Source organism: Pseudopodoces humilis, chromosome 13, assembly GCF_049639895.1.
Source record: "Pseudopodoces humilis isolate 2021_Gansu_Grassland_sample_001 chromosome 13, ASM4963989v1, whole genome shotgun sequence".
NCBI lineage: Eukaryota > Metazoa > Chordata > Aves > Passeriformes > Paridae > Pseudopodoces > Pseudopodoces humilis.
This window is the reverse complement of record NC_142212.1, coordinates 8,227,800-8,249,466: the sequence shown is the minus strand read 5'-3', so window position 1 is coordinate 8,249,466 and position 21,667 is coordinate 8,227,800. Positions and strand designations below refer to the sequence as shown.

Sequence of the window (21,667 nt, the reverse complement as noted above, 5' to 3'; positions counted from 1 at the left end):
TTTCATTTCCACCATGACCTGTAAAGACCTTTTTGATGTCCTTGATTTCAGAAGCAGTTCCCTTTCTTCTAAGCCTCCCTATATGTTTTCCAATTATGATTTCAGGCATATGTGTATGTGTCTGATAACATTAATTCAAATCTGTTCACTTTTCCAAGAAAACTTTGTCAGGATTTTCTTTCAGATCATGGAAATATGGAACAAGTTTGGGATGAGAAGGATACCTATGGGTCCCCTTCCTTCTTCAGCAAACATTCATTCAGTACAGAGCTAATTGTTCTGACAATGTATCATGTGGCACATAATCAAATGCCTTACAGAAATCACAGCATATTATTTCAAAGCACTTACCTTCTCAATAATTGGAAAAGATAGAAAGTTATTTTGACAGGACAGGCACTCAATAAAGCCATGTTGATTGACATTAACTGAGCTCCAGCTTTTAATTTATTGCTTTTTATATATCAGGATCAGTGTCAAAATATATTTTTCTTTAATTTCCCATAAAAAATCTTTACATATATTTGACAATATTTGATTTTTCAACTCTTCTAGAATTCTGCAAAGAAGAAGAATTTGTGCAAAAGAAGATTGCACAAATAATTGACTTCAAAATGAATGTCTGCCTGTTTGAAGAATTGCAATGCTCCAAAACAGCAAACCAGCCATGTCTAGTTAGGGGAGGAGTCACTTGGAAACCTGTTGCATTGTCCATTTTGTTGATTTCTAGCTTTTTTTTTGGATATCACCAAAGATAAACCTAACTCATTATGTTAGTGAAATATGATCAAACTACGCAGTGGAAAAGAAATCCTTCATTCTTTCTTCAACCTTTGGCAAAAACTCTTGTCAGCTAGAAAATCAGTTTAGTTAGCGTTTGTGGCCTCCCCAGGAGTGGCTCCTGCAGAATTCAGAGGGAATAACTTGTGTTTTCAGTGAGGCAAACCCAGCTTATTGGAAGTTTTACAGAACCTGTTCCTTTGTTTCAAAAATAAAAAAAGATATTCAGGCCTTACTCTGCCTTTGCTGTGTGGTGTATTTGTGCAGACCTTGTAACTCAGATGTGTTCCAAGTTAGCTGTAAAAGATTTACCCGCATTTCTTCTGTGTTAAATGATAGCTAAGTTTATAGTGGACTGTCAGATTTCTTTACTTAATTCAGCAACATGCAAGACATCTATCTTAACATCTGTTTTTTAATAACAGTTGACATCTGGGAGCTCTTTTTTATTCCAAGAATGGGATAGGAACAGTAGTGATACTGGCAGTGTATATTTTCAGGCTAAAATTCCTGTCCATTTCAATCATAATTAATTACCACTCATTTTATTAAATTTTTAGATTTAATTAAGTGCCAGTGATATGTTACACTAGCTAACTTCCAAGGTTTTGAAATTTTTTAGTTATTCAGCATTCAATTTTCAGTTTATTTAAAACATTCAGTTTTGTATCTTTTAACAAAATGGAAGACAATATGAGTCTTCTTTTGCTTACTTAAAGTTTTGACCTTTTCATTGCTGGCAATGTTGGTTTAAATTGTGTGCAATTAAAAAAGAGATAATCTGTTAATATTTAATCTCATAATCACCTTCCTACACACTGTTTTAACTGGGAGGGAAAAATTTTACATCACTGTTGTTGTTTTTTCAGTTGCTATAGATGCAGATTCTTGTATATGTAACGCAAGCTTGTTCAGTTGTGTTCACCGGCTTACATTAAAAAAAAAGTCATGTTGATAACAGCCAAGAAAATTGTATTTTATGTGCAGCAACGTAACTAACCTTTCTTTCTTTCTTTTTTCATTCCAATGCTAACACCTTCTCTGTGCATCTCCTCATGTCTGGCACCCAGGATGATGAGGAGGGTATATGGGCATAGCCATTCCTATAAACCAAAGTTCCAGTTTTGTTTTGAGGGGTGAGAAACTCTCTTTTCTCTCTTTTTAATGTTGCAGCCTGTTATGTTTTGTTTTACACTGCATGGAGCTATGTGTTATTGACAAGTGTGTGAATGCTGTAAGGATGTTTTCTCATATGCAGTGAAAAATGAGAAACTGTGTCTAATGTTTTAATGGTCTAGTGGTTTAGTTTCATTCATAACTTATTGTGGTTAAAGATTTAGGTGGGTACAAAACTTTAAAATACATATATTTGTCTCTGTATAAACAGTTTTCTTTTTTCTAGTAGGTAAGTTCTTTAAACTAGTATTAATTTGCTGTATCATCTCTAAAATCTAAAATACAGTACGAGCACTGTAATATCTTTGCAGAATGCGTATGAAAGTTTGATATTTAAGAAATTTTGTCACAGATTAAGCATGCAGTTTTAGAAGGACAGAATTTATGATATGCATGGAAAAACATGAGACTACCTCTTAAGCTAAAATGTTTTAATGAAATTTTAAAACAAGTAGCAGATGTTTAATAAGGGAACTACAATCTCTCTGTGCAATACATGCTCTTTGACTGAAATATTATCATGGAGTAACATCCATACAATAATTTGCTTGTGATATTCAAGGGTGCAAAGTGCAGTTTGTATTGTTTGTCTCTCAAATTATGAGTAAATACTGTATTGTCATGGTGTCTCAGGTATGGGTTGATGCACAGCCACTTGTTTGGGGCTTGCCTTTGAAGCTGTGGGTAATTTGCAGCTCAGAATCACTGTAGTCTCAGCATTGCTGAGGACACCAGGCTTTGGTGGATTGCTTGTAGAAAATATTGCTCACTGCTTAACAGAACAGTTTTATTTACTGCAATAAATAAATTTGGCCTGTTTAGAGGAGCAAAATCTACTCACATAAGTAAAGATTAATGTCTTATTAAAGCTTCCACACATTATATTGCTTTTGGCATTTTACCATTCTACCTCGCACACTCTCTGCTGATTTTCATAACAAGTAGTGTGGCTGAGGGACATCAAATCTCTCAGACAAATGAGTGTATATTAAAACACAACATTACTAAAATTAAATTTGGTGTATATCCATCTTATTTAGAAAAGCTTCTATGTATTTGCTTTGTTACTGCAGACATCTATCAAAAGTTAATTGTGAACATGAGGAAATCAAGAGATTCAATGTGAATGAACATGAGGATTATATTTTATGTTGGAGAAGAAAATAGAATAGAAACAATTTAATTATAAAAGTATTTTAACTGCAAGAATGTGGGTTTCTAGAAAAAAATATTCACCTTACTATTTTATGCTTTATATATTTGTCATAATTTATGGATTTACAGTTTAAATTATTTAAACTATGAATGTATTTCCATTGAAATATGGAACATGTTTGTGAACCAAAGCATATTTTTGTCCTTTTAGAGACTCAAAACTACATTTGATTTGGTTTAAGAAAGGATAAAGTGCATAAAGGATACAATGATTTTGAAAGCTAGCTGACAAGAGACTGAAGGAATATTTATTTAGCATTTATTAGAGGAGTGTAAAATAGATTATATGCTTTTGAATTCTACTTGATCTTTAAGAGGATTTTTTCCCTACCAAAAAAAAAAAAAGTGCCTGATATACCAAAACATTTGTTTGATTCCAAGACTAATTGTTATAATTGATTTATGCAATCAAAGCTTTTCCAGAGGCCATGAGGTGGGACTCTGCCTCAATAAAGATAGCACAGGCTGGTCCTCTAATTATGTTTAACACACAGTTAAAAATAAGTGAAGTCTCTTTAAACTTTACCACTTCAGCTCTCAGTTGCTGCACGGGAGTGCCATGAAATGCTGGTGGAGATGCAGCATGGCAGGATGAGAAGGTACTGTAAGGTTCCAGGAGCTGGTTACTCATTAAGGTACAGGCAAGGTGCTCAGGGAAATCTCAGGGGCCAGCCCATTCATTAGCCAGTGTAGCTGCAGTGGTAGAAACAGGATCTCTTCCCCTCTCCTCACCCTTACAGAGGAAAAAAAAGAAAGAAAATCATGAGGTGATGATAAGTTTTAAGAATTAATCCTCTATAGCAATCTGTCACGGGTAACTGAAGCCATGTGACCGTCAGAAAATATGTTTTGTGGCACAGCTGAGGAGTGCAGGTAGAGCACAAGTGCTTGTTTTCCCTTTCCAGTTCCAACCACTGAAGTGTAGCAGAACCTGGAAAAACAGTTTAGACTTTGCCACAAGCTGTCCATGTGTGTGAGAGAGAACTGGGCATAAAACCTGTTTGTACAGTACTGCAGGCTTGGTTCTGTGTCAGATGTGAGGTAGATGGGATGTTTGAAGACATGCTGAGGAATGTTTGGACAAATTTATTGTCTGTTACATCCTCAGAACAGGGTTACCTTCACACATGAAACAAAGAGACACTAAAGCCTGTGCCTGGCAGCAGCTGATGTCTAGTGCTTTTGAAAACAGGATCATAATGCTAGACTGCTAAATTTGGATTAAGAAGCAGCCCATAAAGCCTGTAAATTTAAAATTTGGTCTTAGTGGCACTGTATAGGCATTCTTCAGAAGGCAACAGTGCCATTCAGTAAAAAACTCCTTCAAAACAGAAATTATCTGCAACATGCACGGAAGAATATTGCTCAGGCAAATATTCAGTGTTCACTTGGAGCTATTGGATGTGTTTCATATGCTTCAGGGAGGAGGAGGAGGAGAAGGCTGTTATAAAACAAATGTGGTGCCTAGATTTGTCTTTGCTGAGATGTGGTGAACAGTTCTTTCATGATGCACTTGCTAACAGCAGTACAAAGCACAACCAAATTTGGTCATGTTGCTATATAAAGATATGTTTAAAGACATTAACTGTGAGCTATTGTTCTGCTTTTTGTTTCATTATTTCAAGTTATGACTTTTGTAAATAATTTATTTTTCTTTTTGTTCAGCCTGTTTTGGACAAAAACATGCTAACTTTGAATTGAGCATCAGTAGCATGCATGGGAAGGGAAAAATAAGGAACATGACAGTTTGCAGTGTTCATTTTAATTTTCTCATTGAGTGTGTGAATACCAGCTCTATGCTTAATTAGATAAATTATGTTGCTACATTGACTGGAGCCCAAGTACATTTTGGATTTGTGAATTTGTTTTACTGTTTACTTAGTTTTCACTAAACAAAAGGAGGAACCTCCTAAGCAATGTTTGTTTCCCAGACCATGGACAGATTTGTGACTAGTCTTTATTCCTGTTAAAATACTTTTATTCTTAATGAAAGAAATTTATAGCTTTTATTTTTATTGGGACATTTTTATTTTTATTTTTATTTTTTTATTTTATTGGGACAAAATTTACCTTTCTTTTATTGTTAAAGATTTCATTACTACTGCTAGTACTTTTAGGTATTAATTGCTCACAGCTGAAGACAGAGGGTTTTCATTAAAAGTAGGAATTTGTTTAGCTGTACATATTTGGTTATTTTTATTGATTATATACTGGCAATATGTCAAGTACTTGATGTGAGAGTTAAGGCTGGAAGTTGAAACCCTGGGACTGTTAATGAAAGCCCTGTTATTTATTTCAGTACTGGTCAGTTTTTACTCAGAGGAGTTTCTTCCTTTTGATTGTGCTATTCATAGTAGAAAAGCACCTGTGCATATACAAAAATGTTTTCTCAAAATTATTTGTATGAACTAGATGTTCTTTGACAGGCATTTATCTCATCTTAAACACTGTGTTTATGAGGCACCTAATCACCCTCAAGTGTAGCTGTAGAAATGAATTATATAAATTCAATAGTTTTTTTGTCTCTCACTTGTATTTTAGCTGTGTGTCAGGCCATTCTGCCTGAACTTTGGCCTCAGGTTTTTCACTGCAGCTGCAGAAGGTGTACAAAAAAAGAGAAAATGTAGCTGATGAACTAAACTTTGAAGCTTTTGATGTAGTCAGTCTGAAGACAACAATCAGTCTACCATCATCATCAGTTGTGCTCTTTTATAATCTTCCATAGTAAAAATAAATAACATTCCAGAGGAGTTTTAAACACTGTGGAAAGTAAGAAAAGGCTGTATGTGTTTTCACAGCTTTCATCTTTGTTTTGAAATGCTAGAGTTGCTGTAAACTGGAGTAGCTAATTACTGATTTCACACAAGTAATCAAATAATCTAGCTGTTGTTTAAAATCTGAAGCTAAGTTGACGTCTTGGAAAAAAAGTAGCAAAAATCTGCTCTAAAGATACGAATTCAGGGATGAATTGCATTGTGTTGGATTTCACTTCTACAAATTATCATGTGAAATTACTATTATTTTGTCTTTAAAACAGTTTTGAAGAGTTATTACTACATATTTAGGGTATGTGAATGTGGGACTGTCTGCAGATCACTCTGATTGGAAGGTCCTGGTTTGTTTGGAAGCAAAAGTACCTCCTGACCTAATCAAAAGTCATGTGGCATAAACTTTTGAATGTAAGATTTTACAATTGAACACTAAAAGATGAAAATCCCCAATTTTAAATAAACTAGACTTACATAAATTGTTCTGAGAAGTTTATGAAAAAATGCAAGAGAAAATATTCATCAAAGGATGGAAAATTTATATCTAATTATAATCTTCCAATATCTATTTTTAACATTCTATTAGTTACAACACTATAATGCCACTTTAAAAATAAGAAAAAAAGTAAGAAAACCTCCCTGTGCTGACCTACTTAACATCAATGAAATACCAGTTGTCATTGCATTTGTCTCTTGGTTTTCTCAAGGAAACCTCTGAGAGGTGCTGACTGCTGTCAGAGATGGATGGCCAGTCCCACCAGCCACAAGCCTGGAGCCAGTTTGGAGTCACATCCACGCTCTCTGTTATGCTTTCTGCTCTTCTGGCACTGGTTTTACATGGAAGCAGGTTTTCAGATCACACACCTTCAATAATGGAAACTCATCTTCAGGCAGTGGTGTCTAGAGCTCAGGCTGAACCGAGGGAGGTGTAGGTGCAAAGAAACAAATCAAAGCATTTGGCTGTTCCAGCAGGCATCCTTGCATACTCCTTTCCTTTTTCTGACAGAGTAAAGGCATTGGGCAGGACAGGATTGTCTTGAGTGTGAGCCTCAAATCAGTGGCTGAAACATGATAATTTATAAATAATTCTGCAACAGAGAGTAAAGACACAGACATCTAAGAAAAATACTGGTTTGTGTGATTTAATTAAGTTCAGTATTTGCATCTTTTTTTAAGCTATTTGTATACTTTTGTTCTAATAGTAAATACTAATGTAATAAATTAGAAATAGCTAATAAATGCTTGCTAATATTTTTGATTTCACTATACTGTCCCACTCTAATTAGTCATCTGTTTTGGCATCAATCTTCTTATCTGTTAAAAAAATCTCTTGGGCTAGTTGCTGATTTCCAGTGGTGATGGAGTGTCCCTGCAATCAGAAATGGCAGAGCTGTGCTGTTTCTGTTTTGATCTTTGCTTTACAGACAATTAACCAGTGAAAACGTGTACAGGTCTGTTTTCCAAAAGAGCTGTGATAATTTCACTGGTTCCCTCCTGGAGCCTTTCAGCACATCCTGGCCAGACCACGAGCTCTTCTTCAGCTTGGCTCTGAGTTCTACCAAAGCCAGACAAGCTGGCTAAACAGTTTATGTACTAGTTTTGCTTTAAACCAGAACTTTTTTACTAAAATGAGCAAGCTACTCACTTGAACAGCACAACTGCAGGGTTTGAAGAGGTCATTGTCTTGTAAGGGTGAGGGATGAGAAGATGGATTCCTTCCACAGCACACCTGAATGGATGAGGAAATCTGTCCCCAGCCTAAGCTGTGCAGTTGTGCCAGGTGAGGATGTTACTGCCACCCACCATTACCCACTGCTGATATTTTTCTGCTGAGATTGTAACCCGCCAGATCCATCAGAAGAAGAAATCAGTCCCTTGTCAATGCTGAGCCAGGTTAGCATCAGTAGTGATGAGTGCCCATTCCTCAGGACAGCCTGGTTGTCCTTGCCTGGTGTGGATAAGGGAGCAGGAGGAGCAGTGACATCAGTAACATCCAGCTGATGGCTGGGGGACAGCAGCCGGTGGCACTGACATCTTCAAGTGGAAAAGCTTCGTCCATAAGAGAATTATACCCATAAGTTAAAAACAAAATGACCCTTCCTAAAATCACTTTGTCTTCAAAGGCTGTAGCACCAGTTTAGGTAATAAGGATATTAAAATAATTTAAATTTATCCAGTGCAGTTTTCTTGGTAAACTAATTAGAACCAGAAACTGTTTATTTTGCAGATAGACATATTTCTACCAGATGCAAACATGGAGATTAGTAATAAATTATATTTTCCATGGAGCTATAATTTTGGAGAGTAAATCTGCATCATGTTTTAGAAAAACAAGTTCTTCTAAATCTTTTTTTTTGGTCGGGATTGCAACAAGCTTTTTCCAAGCCAATTATATTAATAATATGATTAATTTTGTCACACATGGTTCTAGAACCTTGAAATTAGGTGATAAATCTCAAACAAAGCTGGAAGCTTACAAATGGCTACTGTTCCCAATGTGTCTGAGGCCTAAATCTGAGTTTTCTGGGGCCATCAAAGCAGCACAGTCACATTCTTTGTGTTGTGTCTTACATCTGCTGACCTGGCCTGCTTGGGAGCTTTTCATGGGGATTCATTTTAGCTCTAACAACATGGTGAGGGTTGAATGTAAACACTGAGTTAAGTTTTTAATGATTTGGGGATTCTGTTAGCTAGGGTGATTTTGATTATGGCAGTTAGAGGCTTTAGGTCTGACTTTGGTTCTACAGGCTGATAGGAATTTATACCTGAGTAAGTAATAACAGATTCCAACGTTCTGATTGAATTGTGTTCAAGCCCTTTGCATTGAAAGTGCTCTAAGATGGCCTTTATGTTTTTTTAAAGTAATTGAGTATTTTATCCTTCTTTACATTAATTGGAGGGCAAAATAAATGATGAAGGTTTTTTGCCTTCAGTATTATACTGCTGAAAGAAGTGTCTTTACCAAGTTTCTAAGGTCTCTTGTGTGCCTTACTCTCTGTTGCAGCGGTGATACAAACCTGTAGTTACGTTTAATGAAAGCATCCACCCAATTTAACTTACACTCATACTGTGTGTGAGATTGACAAAATTGTTGAGAAATTTATGTAGATCCTGCAGCACTCATTTGTAAAATATTTATGAATGATAGGACATTTTAAAAAAAATCCTGTAAAACTGATTGAAATTTGCTAGCTGCTTTTCTTCACCAGATTTATTTACCAAACCACACTCAGCTTTTAATCTGTTAAACAGTTCACCTTCTAGGAGATCTTATTCTCCATTTGTGAATTTGCTCAAATTCTAAAGCCAGTAGCTTTAATAAGAAACTGGCCAGTAGTTTTAATAAGAAACTTTAATAAGAAACTGTTGTATTGTTATCGGTTTTATAATTGAAATGAGCTATTTTACAGTTGCAGTGTTGGAAATCTCTTTACCTTGAGGCTTATAATCTATTTCCATTGTGTAATTAGTAAGTGGAAGCATATATAGAACTAGAATGACTCTTCATTTTTAGGAAAATGAATAATCCTCAAAAATATCTGCTAGTACTAATAGTTCTTAGAATTGAACCTCTCAACCAATGAAGCCTGCAACTGATTCCAAGTGAGAAAAGCTCAGAGTGCTAATTCCCTTTTTTAAATTTATCTCTTTTACTTAATAAGTTTTCTAATTTTCAATTAGAAGAAGTGAAGACAGCTTGCTCAAAATTTTCAGTGTCTCAGGATACCTTTTCTTTGGGTTTTGTGGGAAAGAGAGGTTTTAGCATGAAAACTACTGAACTTGTGTGTGAATCCTCCACAGCTACAGTCTTATTGCTTGAAGGAAGTTTGAAAAGTTTTATCTGGAAGTGATCCTTCAGAAGAAAAATGCCCTGTCCTTTACTCCTAAAAGCAGTGCAGCTCCAAAAATGTACTTTAAACAAGCTGAGTGAGAAAAACCTACCTTAGTTACAGAAAAAAGTTACAGTACAGAGCAAAAACCATGAGCACTCTGGCTACATTTGACTGCTGTTAGCACCGAGACAAAACGAGTACTGTCAACTGTACTTTTACCAATGTGCCCTGTTTTTCCTTGAGGATTGATAGGTTTAAATGTGCTGATTCTCTCCTTGAGTCTGTCTGTCAAACTTTGATCTGATGCTGAAGTGTTCAAAAGCTTCATGTGTTGCAGGGTTTCAGCGAACTTGATCTTACAGGTTTAACTGAAATATTGTTTCCATTTTGAAGTCTGTCATATGGGTGTACCACAAAGAGTGTTTGGTTTTAGCCCTGATGCCTTGAGTGGTGGTATGCAGCCAGTAACAGAATACTTGGAATAAAGAAAAATCCTGAAATGAATCCCTCCAGCTATGGGCCAGTTGAGAGGGAGAGAGACAGGATGTAAAGTAAAACCAGTATGTCTCCCTTTGATCAAAGGATAGATTCCCCACCACCACCCAGCAGGTGATTAACACATAAGTACATTCTCCCCTAAGTGGGTGGAGGGACAAAGCTGAGTATCTGCTTAGCACCCATAAAGCAAACTTCAGTTAATAACTGATTTTAGAAATATTTCAGATGCTGTCTTTGTGCATTCAGTTTCATGATTTTATGTGATATGATGCAATTGGAAATGCAACTAAATTGTCTTAGAACAGGAGCTTCTCTAAAGAATTGCTAAGCACCTTATGAAACTGTATTTTTATTTTCAGAAAAAAAAAGCTCTTTCCACATGTAAGTGGTTATGTATTTTTCATTTGTGTAGGCTTTCTATATTAGCAAAAATTCATTGATAGTTAACTGTACCATGGAGTATGGTGCAACAGCCCTGCGGGGTGTGGTGGTACATGGTTTTATACATAAAAGCTGCTCAGAAACAGACTTGACCAGCTGGAAGATCTGAAAGCCACAGACTGTTTTTACTTCAGAAGTAATGACAGTGGGTGTTTCAATTTTTTTTTTTTTCCTGAAACTATAATTCTGGCTTTCGAAATCTTTATTTTCTCATGGTTTCATCATATTTTATTTATTAAGTGCCAAATACGTGCTTGTTGAAGAGGAAAAATGTAGCACATGAAGCTTCCACTGTCCTGGAGGATTTACAACATGGCAAAACTTTGATGTCAGTAAACTCTGCCATTGTCCTGCTGACTTTTTGAGGACAAGATTTCACACCAGAACTTTTGGAGAGAATGTCAGCTATGCTGTTCTCATTTTCATAATTTTGACTCTCTTTGCAGTATAAATCAGAATGCAGTGACCAAAATCTAAATATAACACACTTTTCCTGTATTCTACTCCAGGTATGATAGAAAAATCTCATCAATGAGTCTTTTTAATAAGTGGCCTCACTTGAATTGCCTGATGGAACATCATCTTAAGAAAAAAATCTATTAAAAATTAATTGTAGTATAGAATTTTTTTTATGGGAAAGAAAATAAAAACGTGTCTCATCAAGATGGATCTACCACATGCCATCATTCAGAGACCACTCAGCTAATTACAAAGCCCAGTATTTTTTTTCATAATTTTATTGTGTGAGATCCAATGTAGGTATACATATGACACAGATGATTTTTACTAGGATCCTGCAAATGCTATTTATTCTGTTGCCCAAAAACTCTTACATTCTTTTAATACCATGATGGAATTTTTGAAATGGGCAGAGATCTATTTCCAGATTCTAAAACAACATGGAATATATAAATCTAAAATAAAGAAAGGTGCAAATATTCAAAAAATCAAGTGTGAATACAGTTTTCTATAAAATAAAGCTCCCAAATCTATGAAAGCTGCACTGGGTATTGGCTTTGTTGCAAGACTGCACTGTGGTTGGTCCAAATTTTTTTGCTTTGCTGTTGGTATTATAATGCAATTTTTAGCAAGCTTCAATATAAGAAAAATATTGTTTATCAGCTAATCACTTTTCCTTAGATCAAAAGCAATAGTTGGAATGTAAAACCTCCAAATCTGCGGGAGAGGTGTTTGACAAAACAATGTAATTTAATAAGATGTAATAACATTGGTTTAAAATGTTATTTACATATTGTTTTTCTATATTCTTCCCAGAAGTTGTGGGTAGAGGGTGCAGAGTTTGCAAGAACAAGATACTCTCTTGTCGTGTTTCCCAGACTGATGGTCCAGTAGTTCCGGCAGTGTAGTTTTTAAATGATAACAGGTAAAGGCTCTGTGGAAAGGTAAAAACAGGTGCTGAGCATCAGAACAACTTATTCTGTGTCTTTGGGGGCTTTTTTTAATAGCAAAAAAACTGCTTTCTTCTTCAGTGTGCAGTTTTATGCTGATTCATTAGCTGAAGACTCCATATTTTGTGACACACTGCTCAAAGCCATGTCACGACACGGTTGTGACAAAGCATCACCAATCTCCTGAGCACAGCCCTGGCTGCCAATCACACGGGCCTGAGCAGGTCGGCTTTGTCCCGAATATCCCGAATATCCCGGGGCTGAGTTCTTGTTTGCATTTCCTTTACAGAAAGCCTGCGGTTGTTATTACACCTGCTGGTGTTCAGTGTCACTGACCTCTCACCTAAAGCAAGATCAGGTGCTCTTTTTTAACAGGCGGTCTGGCATCCAGCCCACTTCAATTAGGTTCATTTGTCATGTACTCCTATCTGCCAGCAAGCAAACTGTGGAAAAAGAGGTCAAAGTAGGGATTTTTCAAATGTAAATGTTTCCTGCAAGCTGCTGTTGAAACTTAGACATGTCATTCAAAATGCATGTTGCTGCCTGCCCTCTCAGCAAACTAATTGTCTTTTACAAGAGCTTGCTTTTCTCAGTGTCTTTGCAAGTGTTGTCTGGGGTTGTTGCATGCAGATTCCTATTGCCAAGTGTTGTTGCAGGCAATAAATAAATCACTATATTTAGAGCATATTTCACCCAGATGCTTCTTTGAAATACTGAATGAAAATGGGGGGGAAAAAAGTTTTAAACCACAAACAGGAAGTATCCAAGTATCTTGTTACAATTGGTGCTTTTTTTTTATATGGGATGTGTTCAAATTTATATGACAATATGATATTGAATCTGGATTTTAAAAAATTTTGTCCCTCTTTATGATTTGGGATTTTTTGCTTGGTTTCAATGTTTGACTTTTTGGTTTATTTTGCTAATTTAGTCCCTAGGGCCAGCAGATGAGTAACATAGTAATATGAAGTTTCTGGTAGTTGATGATCTTTTAACATTTAGTGGCAATTAATGTCCTGAAGAATTGAGTGGATTCTTTGAAATTACTAAATGTTTCAATGCCTATGACAACAGTACAGCTTGTATAAAGTAGTGGTCCTTGAATTAAAATTACTGCAGGAAGACACTGCTATTCCCAGGAATTGAAATGAAGCATGATGAGGTGAGGGAAAATATTCTTCCTGCCTTATAGAATAATAATTTCTTTTTGGTTTTGCCATTCTTATAAAGGAACTGAAACTTCATCAAAAAACTATACAGTTGTACTTGGATCAAGATTTAGTAATTTTGGCTAAAATGCTGGCTTTCTTCTGCTGCTTTTTCATTCCCACTGCCAGTAGTGAGAAGGAGGTTTGGCTTGATGGGATGGGAGTGAGAAGGAAGAGATTGGTTGAGAAGCTGGGAATTGGCTTTCTGGGACTGCAGATTGAGGAAAAGAGCCCTCTCCAAACCTGTGATTGTCGTATGTGATTAATGACAGGGCTGCAGTCCCGAGAGTGTTTTCAGCAGGGGGAAGCAGGAAGGAGCTGGAGAACTGGGTTAGTTTTAGCACTAGGGCAGGGTGTAGTTTGTTTTGGCAGGATTGAAGTTCTGAGATGGAGTGAAAAGGCGAATGGCAAAACAGGTTATTTGGGTTATGTCCAATGAGAAGGGGTAGGTAAACTGTGTGCTAAGAGCATTTGAGGTAGAGTTAGGATATGGGGAGAACAACAACGTGCTGAGAGAAAAATAGTCATTATTTCTTTCAACTCTTCCAGTTCTTTGGTGGATTTTCTTCATCATTCTTTTGAATCCCTTTTGTTTCCATTTTCTCCTATTTTCCTTTTCTCGTGTTTTTTCCCTCTTGTTTTTGGATAATCTCACTTGAATGCACAATTTATTTACTGTGGCTTTGCTATCGTTCATAATCTACATTCCTACCCCAGATCCAACTTGTTTTCTCCCAGTTAAAATCATGGCTTCTGCAACCTTAGGTATCCAGTTATGAACTCCAGGAAATGTATGTAAAATAGATCATCTACCTTTTGCTTCTGTTTCCTTATTTCGTAATTTAACTTTTATAATAATCTATTTTAATTTTGGTTAGATTCCCCAAATAGTCAAATTGCCACAATTTGTAATTTACTTTTGTGGGTATGTAAAGTGAACAGCTGAAGCTTCAAAGCAGGAAAGGAGAGGGAGGTGAGGTCTAGAACACAAAGGAGGAGGAGGTTTTCCTTCTGCCTTTGTTTTGTCTGTGAAGTGCTAAAGCAGCTTTTGTTTTGTTGATTACTTCGGGCTATGAATGTGAAAGCCCCTTTAGAAAACTGACTTTCAGAATAGAAAGCAGTTGTTTTATTCATTGCTAAAGGTAATAACTAACACATATAAATTGTCTACTACTCTAGGTGAGTCACTACATAGGAGTTTTAACACAAAATAAACTGCCTGGGATTTAGTAGGGATGGAGATACAGCATACACAGCATCTTGCCAGCCCAAAGACAAATCTGCTGAAAGGCTCTTCAAATTGACTTAGACAATTTACATTGGTTACATTAGTATAATAAAGCATGAAAAACTATGTAGGCAGTAAGAAATAGTCATAATTGGCACAGTGAGTTAAATTATCTTCAAATGTATACAGAACAGAGCATAGAAAAAGAAGTAGCTGAAGAACACATCAAATTTTAAGTAAAAAAAGACCCACAACAAGCTATTAAGCCAATAGTATTGTAACTGATATTATTTGTTTTAGAGGCTTTTATTTGCTTTTGTGAGCTACCAATATCGTATGAACAGTGAGAACTTTTCTTCTTTCATTGTGGCTTTTTGTCAATTCTTGCAAAGCTCTATTGCCTTCAGGAAGGACTAAAAAAATTCTTCTTTTGTTCTCCACATCTAACTGAAACTATATTGGAAAAAACATCTTACCTGATTTTTCTTGTCAGATGTCTAAATTCAGTAAGATAGCCAGGCTGCATTTAGGTTTTGAATTTGTTTTTTTCTTAAGAATTGTCCATTAATGGGTGGAGAATTCTGACATATATAATGGATTTAGAAACTCACATGTACAATACAAATAGACATAGAACATAAAATATAACATATAATAAGATTAGAGATTCACTTTTATTACCTAATGAGTTTTTGAATTATATTACTTAATGAGTTTTTGAATTAAACCCCTCAACTTTACGGGCTAGTAATACCCACTAGCATAAAAAAATAAAAACCAAGTTTTCCACTTGGTAGAATAAAGACTTTGAAAGATCTTCACAGAATTTAACAAATGCTAAATAATTTTCAGGAGCTAAAGAGTAATCAAGAATGGTGTAGGAAGTTGTACAGAAGATAAAGTAAAGTACTTTTTCCCTCAGTGTGGACAGAGCATCATTGACACTCTGCTTTTCATTTCTAAGAGCCAGGGCCTTGTCTGCTGGACTCCACTCTACAAAGACAGTCAAAGGCTGCCACTTGGCAGACTTTCAAGTCCACTCCAAATGTAGTTTAGTCATAGAAATCCATCTTACTGTTCTCCCTCCAAACAAGCAGATGCATCCTAATTTCTCTTTGTCTGTTCTCCTGTAGAACACGAAGAGATTTTAGAAAGAATCTGTGAATACAGAGTGCACAGTGTAAATTTACTCCTATGAAATCAGGAATGACTCAAAACTTTGGGTGTGTGGTAGAGAAAGAATTTTGGATTTTTATTGCCAATTTCCAAGGCAACTGCTGAAATGAGTCTTGAACACTTGTTCTCACTTTAGCAATTTCTGGCAGAGATAACATTATATTGTATAGGACAGCTTGTATGATATCCAAAGCAGGACAAAAATTTGGAAACAATGGAAGAATTTGGCACTTACTAATCTGTAGGGTGTGCACATAGTTTAAATAACTTTACAATGTGAAATCTCTGTGCTTGGAGTCAACAATCAAAAGCTTTACAGGTTTAGCAGAAAGAATTCCATTTAAAAACAAAATTAACATGTCATAAAAAAAAATCTCAACATGAAACTGGAGTGCAGTATGATGTAGTTCATCAAGGCTTACATGTCCAAATCCTTTTTTGTCCCCTTTCTGAGCAAAGGCCAGTACACACATGCAGACTGAAAGAATTAATCAAATGTAAGTTAAGTGTTAATAAGTTTGGTGCAAATGATTTTATATCTCTATTTGAAAATAATGATTTCCTTAACTTAATATGACATGTACTTTTACATTTATTATAATGTTGTTTTTACAAACTGTCATTGACATCAGATGGAGGGATGTCATGCTTAAGTAAGAACCTACACACTCTTTTGATTGCTGCTCCTTTGCCATTTGACATCTACTAAATTTCCCTTTTCTTCTGATTTTCTTAGAATCTCGCACTATTTGCATTACTGTGGTATAAGAGCTGTATGATGGTAAAGAACATGACCAAAATGTCCATACACCATCAAAGAATTCCCAATGCTAAGAAACTGTGAGTGGGTTTGATTCACCAAATTTAAGCTGTCTTTATGTCCGGGCAGAAATCAGCTCTACCAGATTCCAGATCAGGTCTGTAGTGTTTTCCCAGGGGTTTGCCACTTAGTAAAAAGGCAGCTTGTTGTGCAGAAGTCCTAAAAGTATAAACTCAGCTATTTTGGTTTTGTGGTTAGGACAGTGCTGTTTATTGAGTTTCCAGGTAGGAATCTGGTAGGTTATCTAGCACTCAATAAATTACAATATGGCCATTGAGCTAAAGAACCCCCAAGATACCGGCAGTGTCATCACTGGAAATTAATCAACTGGTCAATCTTCTTATTTAAAACAATATTTCAAAAATTATGAGATGCCCTCTGGCATGACTGCCTGGTTCTATAAGGGCATATTTGCATTTGCTTCCTATTAACACCAACTTCAAAGAAAACACATTAATTGCCTGGATGTATATGCTGTGTTTTGTTGGTTTATTTTATGTTTGCAAGCGCACTATAAGCCCAAGTTGTAAATATATTGTACTGATTAGATTTGGAATTTGCTAATTACTTTATTTTCTGAAAGCTTGAAAATTTGACATGCATTGGAAAATAAATATATCAACATTTGAGGCTGAAGGAATGCATGTCATGGCTCTTTCTTTAGTGATTAAGATATATATTTTTAATGGACTCTTTTATTATCCTGACATGTTCAGGGAAGTTCAGATCTAAATTCCTCTGGCCAGTTGGCTTGACTCTTCTTCCAGGGACTGAGCAGAAGTGCCAGTTTTTTTTATTCACCCTTATTTACACAGAGTGACTGGAAGCTTTCAGAGTCAATCATTCCAATCACTCATACCTGAGCTGAACCCACATGAATGCAAATCCATCTGGCATTTACCCATCCCATTTAATTTGCATTTTGAGCTGTATGGGTTGCATGTTTCTTGCAGGATTAGTCAAATAGTGTTTATTATTTTGTGAGGCCAGCTTGACCAGGAGCATCCTCCGTGAGGCAGGGAAAAAAGAAGGGCTTATAAAGGACACACTCAGGAGCTCTGTTCCCCCAGGGTTCAGGCAGAACATGTTTGTGCTGGAGTAGGTGATGCTGAATGTCCCTTTAGCTGCCTGGGCGGTGGGAGGGCCAGGGTGACGGGGCAGAGCACGCCTGGTTTCCCTCCCAAAGGATCGAGCTGTTCATATTGGCAGGAAGTTTTACTTACCAAAGTGGTTAGCAACTGGCAAAGTGAGCACATCCAGGTCTGAGGTGTTCCTTGCACACATTTCTTCATGGGAATTTCTTGTGTTAACAAAGGTACAGTATGCAGCGTGCTTAATATTCTGTTTTATTTATCAAGGCAAAGGAACAACTGTATGAAGAAGGTCAATATAAAGTAAAAGTTATTTTAGGTTGAAGGTCGATATGTTGGTCCTTGTGGTTTGTTGTTCAAATCTTATGAGATTTTATGTATTAGCAGCTATTTCCTGGAAGTTATAGGAATGATGTGAAATCCTACAAGGCTTTTCACTATTCATTTTCCCTGTCTTCCTTTGAGAAGAGAATGGTACTCAGCCTCCTAAAATTAATTAATTACTTGTAAATTTTATAAAACTTTTGAGGACTTTAATATTTTGCATGTATTAAAGAAAATGTGTGACTGTTTTAAAAAGTACACAGATCTCATTCATATAAAAACTGAATAAAATTAGATCAATTGAAGTGTTATGTTTATGAAACTTTTACTTTCTTCTTGTCTGCACCAAATAAAAAACTACAGATGATCCTTGTCACAGGTAGCAAGTCCAAGGAATTCCCTTCTTTCTCCGGGACATGATGTCTCAATGCACTGTCCCACCATTAAGTGATTTCTTTTCACTACTCCATTTGATCTAGAACATTATTTTTACTGAAACTACTAGGGTTTAAACCTTTTTCCTAAGGGGAAGTTTCTCCAAATAATTCACTGAATGGTAGAATTAATTTCTACACCTATTAAAAAGTCCTAAAACTCACAAAACTGTTGTCAGACAAAGCAACACCAAATAGCAGTTTAATAGTTTATTTAAAAAATAACTTTTTCCTTATATTATTGTCAATATTAAGACACACCACGCTTTGTTTTAAAGGTTTTTGATGGGGTTCTGATGGATTTAGTAGTTTGTGATCATTGTGACAGGCTGGCTGCTTACAGACCATCCCTGTGGTCACCTGGAGATCAAGGTGCAGCAGCTGGAGAACAAGGTCTTGGATCTGAGCAGTCCTTCTGGAAAAGGGAGAAGAGTCTTTGAAAGAATGTCCCAGCTACCTCCATCCTTTCACCTCATTCACAAGCTTTGCTCTATGTGAAGTTTAAGGGCAGATGAGTTATTACCATAACAGAGGAAAAAATTCCACAAAGGCCCCTGTGTTAGCAGGTTTTAAGGCTGGCTCCATGTTCTGCTATCAGTGTTTTCTCAGGAGGATGACAGCAGCTGTTCTTTGATTGAAACATGAAGAAAGATGTGTTGAAGTCAGATAAGCATCACTGCTAAAGCAGCTTTACCTCCCAATTTGTTGGTCTTTGTAACACGGCTACTAATAAGGGATGCTGAAACTGAGCTTTGTACTTGATTTAAATTAAAATATTACAAGTCATGTAAATAAAATTTTTCTTCACTTATCTCTGCTTCTTAAGACAAAATACAACCGTGTCATTGTAAAATAAAAGGCAGGGAATAAGAGGGCCTCATCTGCCCCTTGGTAATAGTTCTGTAGGATTTTTTCTTGTCATTCCTTATGATTATGATTTGCCTTTTTGATGATTTATTGTTTCGGGTTTTTTTCTTTTTGTTTTTGGTATTTGAAGTGATTTGTGGTTGGCCAGCAGTAGATTCTTCTATCTTCATTTCCAAAGCTGCACTTGTAGGACCACATTCAGCAGCAGATTAATTCTCAAATACCTTGGTTCAGTTTTCACAGTTGCTGCCAAGCAGCGCTTCTTTCACAGACCATTTTGTACTTTGTGATACTTGTAATTAGCAATTACTTATAGCAAATTTGCTTCTGTATTCTCCACAATGGGAAGTAAGCCTTGCTGATATAAAATACTAATGAAGATAAGGAACATGAAAATTTACAGGGAACTTTCTGGCTCTTAATTTTAAATGCTTTGAGGTAGTGGACAAATAATCTCTTGGTGATATGGCCCCTAAGTGCTCTGGCAGATACTGAAGATTTTTAAGATATAAGTAGGACTGAAGAAGTGGTCAGATCTGGTTTCTTCTGATCTCATTTGATTTTTGGTTATGTACAATAATAAATGGCATTCTTTTAAAAATGAAGTACTGCTTCTAGTGTCTACTTAAATCCAGTGGATGCCATTAAAATTGCATTAAGAATAAATGGGTCTGGTAAGGTGTATTTCCACACAATACATCAGGTGAGAAACTAATCTCCCAACTTTTTAATGACTTCAAAACATATATATCATTGCCAAATTTTCTTGCCGTGACATTGAACCAGTACATTTTTCAGTTTATCTCTAGAGCAGGTTTTACTGCATTAGAAATTGTGTTTCAGTTTTTATTCAACACATGTAAAAACATTTTCAAAATAATAAAACTTTATATTCAGTTGCAGTCAAAGTTGAAAAAAAAACAAACTTGTTTTCAGTAGGGTTTAGTTTCTCTCTGTGATGATCTGTTTCTAATCTTTGTATTGCAATTAAAATAAGAAATATAGAACTTTTTGGTATTTTAAATATGCAGTACTCTCAAGAATGTGAGTAGCTGCACAGAGAACACAACAAATCTGAAGCAAGCATTCTACTCCTGGCTCTTCTTTCTGCTCCTTTCTGGGGCTCCCAGAGCCTGATATCATTAAACAACTTTATATTATGCACAGGCTTTAAGGGGAATGGAAAGATGGAGTGAACTAGAGCCCCCATAGTGGGAAAATCCTGAGTTGTTTGGTGAAATACTGTGAGATCATTATAGGAAAGAATTTACAATAAATTTGGATGAAATAAAGAAATTATACTCTATTTTAAATCCTTTAAAATTTTAATAAGGCTGTAGTTCATGATTTGAGAAGCTCTGGTGTCACTTCAAACCAATTAGCCCCACAAAAAAGCAGTTAGAACAATGAGATTTTTTAGACTTTTTTCCCCTTCTACATTGTTTTTAAGGAAAATTACTCTAAAGTATTTAGGAATAGCTACCCTCACTGTATCCATTATCACTCTTTCTTTTCTCTTATGTATTAGTGAATGTAAACCAAGGCATTTTTAGCCTCCCTGGTTTTCATTCAGTTTTTCAAACAAAGTGGTAGTGACTAAACAGCTCTATCAGCCTCTCAAGGAGGCCAATTTAAGCACTGGCAACTTGCCATAAAAATCCTGTTTTATTTATTAATTTACCAGGTGGGGGGCTAAGATGGAGGAAGTGCCCCCCCCTTTTTTTTTTTCTTAAACAAAAATTAAATTTGAATTACTTTGAATCTTCTTCAATAATAAATGATTTGCATTCAAATTTCAATATTAAATAATAGAAAAAATTAAAAATGCTTAAAGGAGATTGCTAGGCTGAGTACCTAAATGCATTGTATGGTGGAAAGAAAGTCTCAAGTTTGTGTATGTAGCTTTGCCACCCAGTTTAGGCCCAGCCCATGCCCCTGCTTTGCTCCTAGGTGTGACCCCAGACTTGAAATGCTCCATTTTCAAGTGCTTGTTGCATTTATGGCTGGGTAGCATTTTCTGGTGGGACTTCACTTCATGGGGATAAAGCAATCCATCTCAATTTCTGAAAACAGTTTGCAAAAATTCCCACCTGATTTCTGAATCCAGCCCATCAACTGCATGCTTGGATTGACACCTGGTAATCATTTTGTCGTACTGTGAATTAAAAAACTGACACCTCAGTTGGTCTCTGGATTTTATTTTCCAAGCTGTAAATAATAGTGGTGCTTTTTTAAAAAAAATATTCTCAGTAGCATTGATATCACATTCATTTGCTTTCCCCGTATTTGCTTTTTCCTTGTCAAAGATATTTGGGTTTTAAACTATGAAAATAAAAGTCCATGGAATCAAAAAGGCATATGTTCATTCTAGGAGGATCATCTATGATGTTCATCTTTTA

At 35.9% G+C, this 21,667-nt stretch overlaps 1 protein-coding gene across 1 annotated transcript in view; it reads left to right on the top strand.

Moving 5' to 3' along the window:
* Positions 1 to 21,667, top strand: part of ERC2 (ELKS/RAB6-interacting/CAST family member 2) — a 408,254-nt gene that overhangs the window by 300,381 nt on the left and 86,206 nt on the right. The window contains exon 16 of the transcript XR_015773654.1: positions 1,851 to 1,916. The gene's annotated coding sequence lies outside the window, so the exon portion shown is untranslated. The remainder of the gene's footprint in view (positions 1 to 1,850; positions 1,917 to 21,667) is intronic.